The sequence below is a fragment of the Polyodon spathula genome, unplaced genomic scaffold, assembly GCF_017654505.1.
Source record: "Polyodon spathula isolate WHYD16114869_AA unplaced genomic scaffold, ASM1765450v1 scaffolds_3454, whole genome shotgun sequence".
In the NCBI taxonomy this organism is placed as follows: Eukaryota; Metazoa; Chordata; class Actinopteri; order Acipenseriformes; family Polyodontidae; genus Polyodon; species Polyodon spathula.
The window spans coordinates 10496-19968 of record NW_024474915.1 but is presented as its reverse complement, the minus strand read 5'-3'; the positions used below and the strand labels follow the sequence as shown (position 1 = coordinate 19968).

At 41.0% G+C, this 9473-nt stretch overlaps 3 non-coding genes across 3 annotated transcripts; all 3 read right to left on the bottom strand.

Annotated features, from left to right (window-relative positions):
* Positions 1-396: 396 nt before the first annotated feature.
* trnar-acg lies at positions 397-469 on the bottom strand. Its single transcript has one exon. It is a non-coding gene; the product is annotated as a tRNA-Arg (tRNA).
* Positions 470-1597: 1128 nt separating this feature from the next.
* trnar-acg lies at positions 1598-1670 on the bottom strand. Its single transcript has one exon. It is a non-coding gene; the product is annotated as a tRNA-Arg (tRNA).
* A 516-nt stretch (positions 1671-2186) lies between these two features.
* Positions 2187-2259, bottom strand: trnar-acg. The gene has a single exon. It is a non-coding gene; the product is annotated as a tRNA-Arg (tRNA).
* Between the last annotated feature and the right edge of the window lie 7214 nt (positions 2260-9473).

Sequence of the window (9473 nt, the reverse complement as noted above, 5' to 3'; positions counted from 1 at the left end):
ACCTACGTGAACAGCCACCCCATTGATAGCTCAATGCTTGTTCAAATGCTTGTTCAATTCTGCCTCGGAGACAATTTCAGTGTTGAATGTTTTGTCTTTCTCCTGCTAATGAGGGAGAAAAATGAATAAAATCTAAAATAGCTGTGTGAAAAATCAAAATAAGAGAAAGTTCTTTGCATGAAGACAACGTGCCTGATCGTGTCCACTGTGGGGAATTAGTGCAAGGGGTTGAGCACGCACTTCACTTGTGAGAGGCAATGGGATCGATGCCTGCATTCTCCAATGGTTGCTTTTTATTTAATAAATCGGTTGGGAAATGATCAATCTGGACTGTTATTTTGGAAAGAATAATTTTATTCAATTAGCCGATGGGAAAAATGTATGCAACAAAAGCCACGAGCCAGGTAGGAGTCGAACCTACAATCTTCTGATCCGTAGTCAGACGCGTTATCCATTGCGCCACTGGCCCTTGTGCTTATGAAATAGTGTTAACACTAACGCTGCCATAGCCGCTTTTTGAAGGGCTTTTGCAATTCAAATTTAAGTATCTCCGCGGATGTGAATATCTCGTGCATATCCGTTCTTACGTTTTAATTCATATTTTAATTAACTACACACACTGTGTTTCAGCTGCAGAATCGTAAAAATGAATAAGTTTTAAGCACTTGCTTCTTCAACTGCCAGACCCGCAGTTTATGTGGCATATTGAAATCAATACAATATAGCCTAGAGTTTAGTCTGGGCTTTGTAATTAAATCAAATTCGTTGTGAAATAATATATTGTAATCCTGTTGAGGGCTTGAAACACTGATGAAAGTCATTCTACACAACATGTATTATTATTATGCAAACTACATTTCTCAGGCAGAACGACTGTGCCAGCCTGAGCGTGAAGCTGCAAAAAAAAGTACACACTCTAACCTCTCTGCAAAGATAAGTGTCCAACGGGACATGCTATACGAAAGCCGGAGACTGTTGCGTTTTACAACGCTACGAAGTACTTTGTGGATACTGGATCAAACGGCACGGCTGTATTCTGTCAAAGGTGGTACTCGCAGGTGGCCTGTGGCTGAATTCTATAATGATTTGGACCTGGCAGCCATGCACGCTTTGGTTTTTTTTTACAAGGAGTGCACTCGTTGGGACTTTATTTTACAGCTAGCTCTGGAGCTACGACAAAAACATTTTGACAAGAGACACGAAATCAGGCTGGCAAATGTCCCTCAACCTTCAGCCAGCGCTGCGACCACCGGCACATAGAATAAAAGACAATACCAAGTTGCTAAATGCAATAAAAACAGAACTTTTGATGTTATCGTCCGTGGTGAAAAGGCACTCTGTGGCAACTGCACTGGTACAGTTTTAAAGCATGTTTGCTGCATAGATTGTACTTAGAAAGCTGAATTAGAACTCTGAACTTTTTCATGTTTATGTATATGCAATCCTTTTTTTTAAAGAAATAAGAAATAAAATATTTGTTCTGAAGTAAATACGGTATTTCTGCTCTGAGAATGTTATGTATGACGTTGACGAATAAAAATATTAAGTTGTAATTTCATTGAAGTAGTTGAGGGAAAAATGCATGCACAGAAAGCTACTAGCCAGGTAGGAGTCGAACCTACAATCTTCTGATCCGTAGTCAGACGCGTTATCCATTGCGCCACTGGCCCCTGCTTTTAACAAATGCTGTTAACTCACCTTCAGCAACAGCAAACAACAGTGGTGGCAGCTATTGACCAGCAGTCACCTGAGCTTACCAGCCTTTTGCTGAACTGTGTATTGTGTTCAACGACCTACTTGCACAGCTACCCCATTGATAGCTCAATGCTTGTTCAAATGCTTGTTCAATTCTGCCTCGGAGACAATTTCAGTGTTGAATGTTTTGTCTTTCTCCTGCTAATGAGGGAGAAAAATGAATAAAATCTAAAATAGCTGTGTGAAAAATCAAAATAAGAGAAAGTTCTTTGCATGAAGACAACGTGCCTGATCGTGTCCACTGTGGGGAATTAGTGCAAGGGGTTGAGCACGCACTTCACTTGTGAAAGGCAGTGGGATCGATGCCTGCATTCTCCAGTGGTTGCTTTTTATTTAATAAATCGGTTGGGAAATGATCAATCTGGACTGTTATTCGGAAAGAATAATTTTATTCAATTAGCCGATGGGAAAAATTCATGCAACAAAAGCCACGAGCCAGGTAGGAGTCGAACCTACAATCTTCTGATCCGTAGTCAGACGCGTTATCCATTGCGCCACTGGCCCCTGTGTTCATGAAGTACTGTTAACACTAACGCTGCCATAGCCGCTTTTTGAAGGGCTTTTGCAATTCAAATTTTAAGTATCTCCGCGGATGTGAATATCTCGTGCATATCCGTTCTTACGTTTTAATTCATATTTTAATTAACTACACACACTGTGTTTCAGCTGCAGAATCGTAAAAATGAATAAGTTATAAGCACATCCTTCTTCACCTGCAGACCCGAGTTTATGTGGCATATTGAAATCAATACAATATAGCCTAGAGTTTAGTCTGGGCTTTGTAATTAAATCAAAGTCATTGTGAAATAATATATTATAATGGTGTTGAGGGCTTGAAACACTGATGAAAGTCATTCTACACATCGTGTATTATTATTATGCAAACTACATTTTTCAGGCAGAACGACTGTGCCAGCCTGAGCGCGAAAGTACAAAAAAATGCATACTCTAACCTCTCTGCAAAGATAAGTGACCAACGGGACTGCTAAACGAAAGCCGGAGACTATTGCATTTTACGCTACGAAGTACTTTGTGGATATACTGGATCAAACGGCAAGGCTGTATTTGTCAAAGGTGGTACTCGCAGGTGGCCTGTGGCTGTTTTTTATAATGATTTGGACCTGGCAGCCATGCACGCTCTGGTTTTGTAGAAGTAGTAGTAAGGTGCGCGCGCCCCCTTCAAGTAACGGGGATAAGACCTCGGGGTCAGGGGTTATAAACTGGGGCTTGCCTCCTTACTCTCATTGTATTACCTGCTGTAGACGTTGTGTGTACTGTGTGATTAAACGAAAGAACCGGGAAGCTCGCTATTTCTTTTGAAACTTAATGTCGTATGTATTTGCAGCTACAGTGCTTTGCAGTTAGCATTTTGGATTCATTGTACTGACTGTTTTAATTTGATAGGGAACTATAGTGATGTTCCATTTCTATGGAGATTATAAGGAACTACCGGCTGTAAAAGAACCGTCTTGCATTTTAAATTGATGGTAAAGTGCTCTGTAGTTTATTTGGTTTCTTTTATTTATTTGTTTATATATATATATATATATATATATATATATATATATATATATATAATATATATATATATATATATATATATATATATATATTTTTTGACGGTTACAAACAGCTATCATTGTAACTGGGAACTTTTATTCGTATGATAGAAACAATACTGGTAATAAATATCTATGCAAAATAAAGGTTTTGATGTAATTGTTTAAATGCAAATCATTATAAAGCTTGATTGGAAGTATAATTGGTCTTTTCTTTTATTCAGGCCTTTTTGTACACTATGTATTTCTTACATATTTCTTACATATTTACTATCTTATTTCTTTGAGTGTTTAAAATGTATATCTGTATTTAGGCATGAGGATTACACAGCACTGCACGTGCAAGTAAAAAGTAATAATATGTGAGCACGGTTATTAATTCACCTGCAGTTGTACCGAGACTCCAATTGAATGATTGATTAGCAATCTAGTCTCGGTACAGCTGCATAAACTACATGTTTTCACATACTCGAGGTTGTGTGCGGTGAGTTGAGAACGGAATTGGAGACGGAGGAAATAAGAATAATAATATTAGTAGTTGTACTTAAATATCTGCTCACCGTGTTTTGTTTAGTTTGTTTTGTTTGTCTGTTTATTTTGGCGAATGGGCCGTGTCCTCTTTGTTTATTACAACCGTTTATTTTCTGTCTGTCTGTTCATTCATTAAATGAGCGAGACCATTTGCTCAGCTCCACCAAACCTCCATTATCTATAATGTAAATGACTTACTGGAAACAGTTAAGGTGACAGCATTGCAGGCTCTGCTTGTGATACAGTAGGAATAGCAGCAGTGTGATCCATTGCAGGCTCTGCTTGTGAAACAGTAGGAATAGCAGCAGGGTGATCGATTGCAGGCTCTGCTTGTGATACAGTATGAATAGTGGCAGTGTGATCCATTGCAGGCTCTGCTTGTGATACAGTAGGAATAGTAGCAGTGTGATCCATTGCAGGCTCTGCTTGTGATACAGTAGGAATAGTAGCAGTGTGATCCATTGCAGGCTCTGCTTGTGATACAGTAGGAATAGCAGCAGTGTGATCCATTGCAGGCTCTGCTTGTGAAACAGTAGGAATAGCAGCAGGGTGATCGATTGCAGGCTCTGCTTGTGATACAGTAGGAATAGCAGCAGTGTGATCCATTGCAGGCTCTGCTTGTGATACAGTAGGAATAGCAGCAGTGTGATCCATTGCAGGCTCTGCTTGTGATACAGTAGGAATAGTAGCAGTGTGATCCATTGCAGGCTCTGCTTGTGATACAGTAGGAATAGCAGCAGGGTGATCCATTGCAGGCTCTGCTTGTGATACAGTAGGAATAGTAGCAGTGTGATCCATTGCAGGCTCTGCTTGTGATACAGTAGGAATAGCAGCAGGGTGATCCATTGCAGGCTCTGCTTGTGATACAGTAGGAATAGTGGCAGTGTGATCCATTGCAGGCTCTGCTTGTGATACAGTAGGAATAGCAGCAGGGTGATCCATTGCAGGCTCTGCTTGTGATACAGTAGGAATAGTAGCAGTGTGATCCATTGCAGGCTCTGCTTGTGATACAGTAGGAATAGCAGCAGTGTGATCCATTGCAGGCTCTGCTTGTGATACAGTAGGAATAGCAGCAGTGTGATCCATTGCAGGCTCTGCTTGTGATACAGTAGGAATAGCAGCAGTGTGATCCATTGCAGGCTCTGCTTGTGATACAGTATGAATAGTGGCAGTGTGATCCATTGCAGGCTCTGCTTGTGATACAGTAGGAATAGTAGCAGTGTGATCCATTGCAGGCTCTGCTTGTGATACAGTAGGAATAGCAGCAGTGTGATCCATTGCAGGCTCTGCTTGTGATACAGTAGGAATAGCAGCAGTGTGATCCATTGCAGGCTCTGCTTGTGATACAGTAGGAATAGTGGCAGTGTGATCCATTGCAGGCTCTGCTTGTGATACAGTAGGAATAGCAGCAGGGTGATCCATTGCAGGCTCTGCTTGTGATACAGTATGAATAGTGGCAGTGTGATCTGCTTGTGATACAGTATCAATAGTGGCAGTGTGACCCATTGCAGGCTCTGCTTGTGATACAGTAGGAATAGCAGCAGGGTGATCCATTGCAGGCTCTGCTTGTGATACAGTAGGAATAGCAGCAGGGTGATCCATTGCAGGCTCTGCTTGTGATACAGTATGAATAGTGGCAGTGTGATCCATTGCAGGCTCTGCTTGTGATACAGTATGAATAGTGGCAGTGTGATCCATTGCAGGCTCTGCTTGTGATACAGTAGGAATAGCAGCAGTGTGATCCATTGCAGGCTCTGCTTGTGATACAGTACGAATTGCAGCAGTGTAGCCAATTTTGTAATTTGAGTGAAAAGAATTAATGAGGAATCTCTTTCAATATGATTATGGCCTTGAACACAAACATATATTTTTTGGTCAAAAGATTCAGCAATTAGTTCAATTTACGGTAGCTGCTGTTAATAAACTCACCAGACACAATCAGTGTCACGGGATCACTGAGCTGAGAGGAACATGGTTGATCTTTGTCCTCGACAGCACTACTGGCCCTGGTCAGATACAGCAGCTGCAGCCTATGATATTTCAATCAAGACCTCATCTTGCATTAACATTTGTAGCAACAGATCAAATGTTGTTTTTAGATAGCAATTACAGTCTGCAAATGTTTCCTTACAAAACAATTGACATTTTGATTTGATGGTTATGATTATTGCCTGTTCAGGTATCCAGAGAACCACATTACCACAAATCACAATGCATTGCAGTTTATTCCTCTTCCTCTTACATCTATTATCAAACTTTGAAAAACCTGTAACTAATGTAATCTTAGAAGCTCTGATCTTGTTGTGATTTTACTGGCTAAAATAGTTTGTTGTTTTCAGGAGTAAAGAAAGTGACTGGGCCCTAGTTTGAAGTCTACATGAAAGTGACAGAGAGTAGAACTGTCTAGAATCACATTAGTCGCAGAAAGGAGCCGTTAGATTAATGCAGTTTATTTTCTTACAATTTTATTCGTTGAAATGATTCCTCTCTCAATATTTACCGTTTGCTCCACAACAGTGCCTAACTCTCCTCAATTACATGACAAGCCCCACCCAGAATACTGCAGTTACAACATTTGACCACCTGTAGTGCTAGCACAAGTGCTATGCAAAAATCACATTAAAGGTGAATATTCATAAACCAATGTTAAAGTAGATTCAATTGGCCTTTTATAAAGTTTTTTTTTACCATCCTCACACACACACACACACACACACACTACACAGGATATCACTGTCACAGGTTTCTTTAGCAGACAGAGTAAGTGCATATTCGCAGGTGTATAAGCTCACATAACGATCAAAACAAACACAGTACCGGATATTGTCACTATCTTGTACTATATATTTTGGTCAAATAGTGCATGATACATGTATGTCTAATGTTGACAAACACTGCTTTTGGTGACAAATATAGTACAGTAATGCCCACAACTGATGCCTGTACAAAACCATCTGAAACTGACAAGCCAGCCTGTTTGAAGCCAGCAAATCCTCACAGGCAAACAGTGGTCATAGTAGTACATGATGCCTCAGTAAATTTAAAGTTTCCCAGCCCACATCCTGCCTGGAACTAAACCAAACAGCAACACAACTGCTCCTTATAGAAAACCTCAGTTTCCTTAAACTTTGGTAGAGCTTCACAGCTTCCCAGTGATTTTTTTTTAAATCTCAAAGTGCTAACTGACCACCAGCTACTGTTACAAAAACATGCTGGTGATTTCACGGGATAGTGCAGATGAGCTCAGTGTGTGAATTTGTATTTTGACACTAAAACCTCTTCTTTCTCAGCAGCAGCTTCATTTCTAATCCATAAGTGCAGCACAAACAACATGACATTAATCTAATATCTATACTTCAAACCAGCAGTGGAGCAATAGCAGGTGCAGCTGCAAAAGTTTTCATTTTTTTGTTTTTGTTTTTAACAATGTTACTGTCCTTCGCGGTTTATATTTGCAGATGTTACACATTTGTATCACTATAGCTGCCGGTGTGCGGTGCCAGTAATTCAGATTGTATCCTCCCTCATTTCAACAGGTATCGCTATTGTATTAATTATCCTATCTTTTTCCCCCCGGAGGCTGGTACGAGGCACGTCTTCGTGGAAGGTTTTGGGGTACTGTTCAGCACAGACATTTGCAGTTATATTCTGTGTGCACGATTCATCCTGTAGTTTAGACGGAAGCTGATGGGTGCTGCTGCGGGCACCAAAATAAACTACAGCAAACCAACACGCCTGCATTTCAGAATTAAAAATAATAACAATGTGAGACAATTTCTGCAAATGTCTTTGAACACTTGATTTATAGAAAGAAAATAAAAACAAATGTAATGTTATCATGCTGATGAGAGGTAAGTTTTCTAGCTTGTTTTTGTGCCAGTGATTTTGCAATGTAGCCCTGGTGTGTCAGTATATCAGGTTCATTTAGAGGTTTAAGAATTATGCAAGTCCAATGTGTTCCAATTAATTGCATATTCCTGTTAATTACAAAAGTGAAAACAGGAAGCTGTGCTTATTAGCCTCAGTACTGAAGCAAAGGTTAGCCCCTATCACACTAGGACTCCTACCCAGGTCCCAAACTGGGTTCTGGCTACTCGGGTCACAATCCCATGTAGTGTGAAACCGCTTTGGGTCAACACACTTTGACCCGGGTTGAACAAGACAAAATGCATGACAGCCGTTTGTAAGCCGACGAAATAACAAACAGCCACGTCTGCACAAAGGTTTCACTTCCGCAAGGAACGTTTCTGTTTGTTCTGTTTAGCCAGATTTTTGTTGCTTGAGTCACAGCATGAGCCAGATTGCAGCAGGGATGTAGAAACATTTGCTCTAATCAACATTCAGGCTGATGGTTCAATCCAGAGAAGCTTGCATGGAAGTCTGATTTGGTGTGTTTGATGTTTGTAAATGAGAGTTAAATTAACGTCTGGGGAGGGGGGCCCACAGTAAGGTCTGCACCGGAGCCCATCTTCCTCTGCCTCTACTTCAAACTGTTAGAAATAACTCAGATGCACACTCCTGCAGTAGATGTATTTGCCTTTCCCTCGCTCCCTCTTTGTCAGCCCTAAAATCAGGTATGAGAACAAGCATATGAAATCACTGAATCAAAAAAACTGAGCATTGCACCCATCACCTGCTTGTATCAATTAATAAACCAATGCTGGGCAGCAATGTTACATTTCACTTACACATGAATAGTGACACATACATTAAAATGGCAGCATTGACCGTGAAACAAAACAAAGGACACCAACAAACCAGACTGAATGATTAAACAACATGGTGAGAGTCTGTCACAGAGACGGCCGAAGTGGGCGGCGTCAGAGCCAGGAAAAGTAATGAAATACACAAAACACAGGACGGATGAAATGAAGTGATGAAGACGCCTGTTGGCGCCGGTTTAATACAAAATAAAAGGTTTACACAAACACGAAAAACACAGGACACGGCACTCTACGCCAAAATAAATAGACAAACAAAAACAGACTAAACTTAACACAACGGTGCACGGACAGACACTGACAAACACGGTGAGCAGATACTTTGTTATTATTATTACTACTACTTATTTCCTCCGTCTCCAATCCCGTTCTCCGCTCACCGAACACCCAACCACCCATATGTGACAACGTGCATCTATATATACTATTGTGCTGGGATTCAATTACCAATTAATTATTCACTTGAATCCAAGCACGTGAATTAATAAAGTGCAATTCCCCGTGCTCACATATTATTACATTTTACTTGCACGTGAAGTGCTGTGCAATCCTCGTGCCTAAATACACATATACATTTTAAACACTCGTGTTACACAGACCCGTTTATATCCCGTGTACCAATGTCTATACACCAACATTTAAACACACCACACGCAACACATAACAGAAATATACACACAGGGGCGGGCACTTTGTCACATATACCCCCCCCTGTGCAAAGCACACATGGCCTCAATGGCCACCTCCCCCCTTAAAAGCCCAAAAGTCCCGCCCAAAGTCCTTGGCCAGGACCAGAGGCTTCCAGGGGCCCACAGGTCGTAATGCTGTCAGCGGGGTAGCATTCTCCTGCCAGGGTAGTCCTAGCAGCGGAAAGGCTGCTTGGGGTGTGGTCTCCTGACCTTCCCCC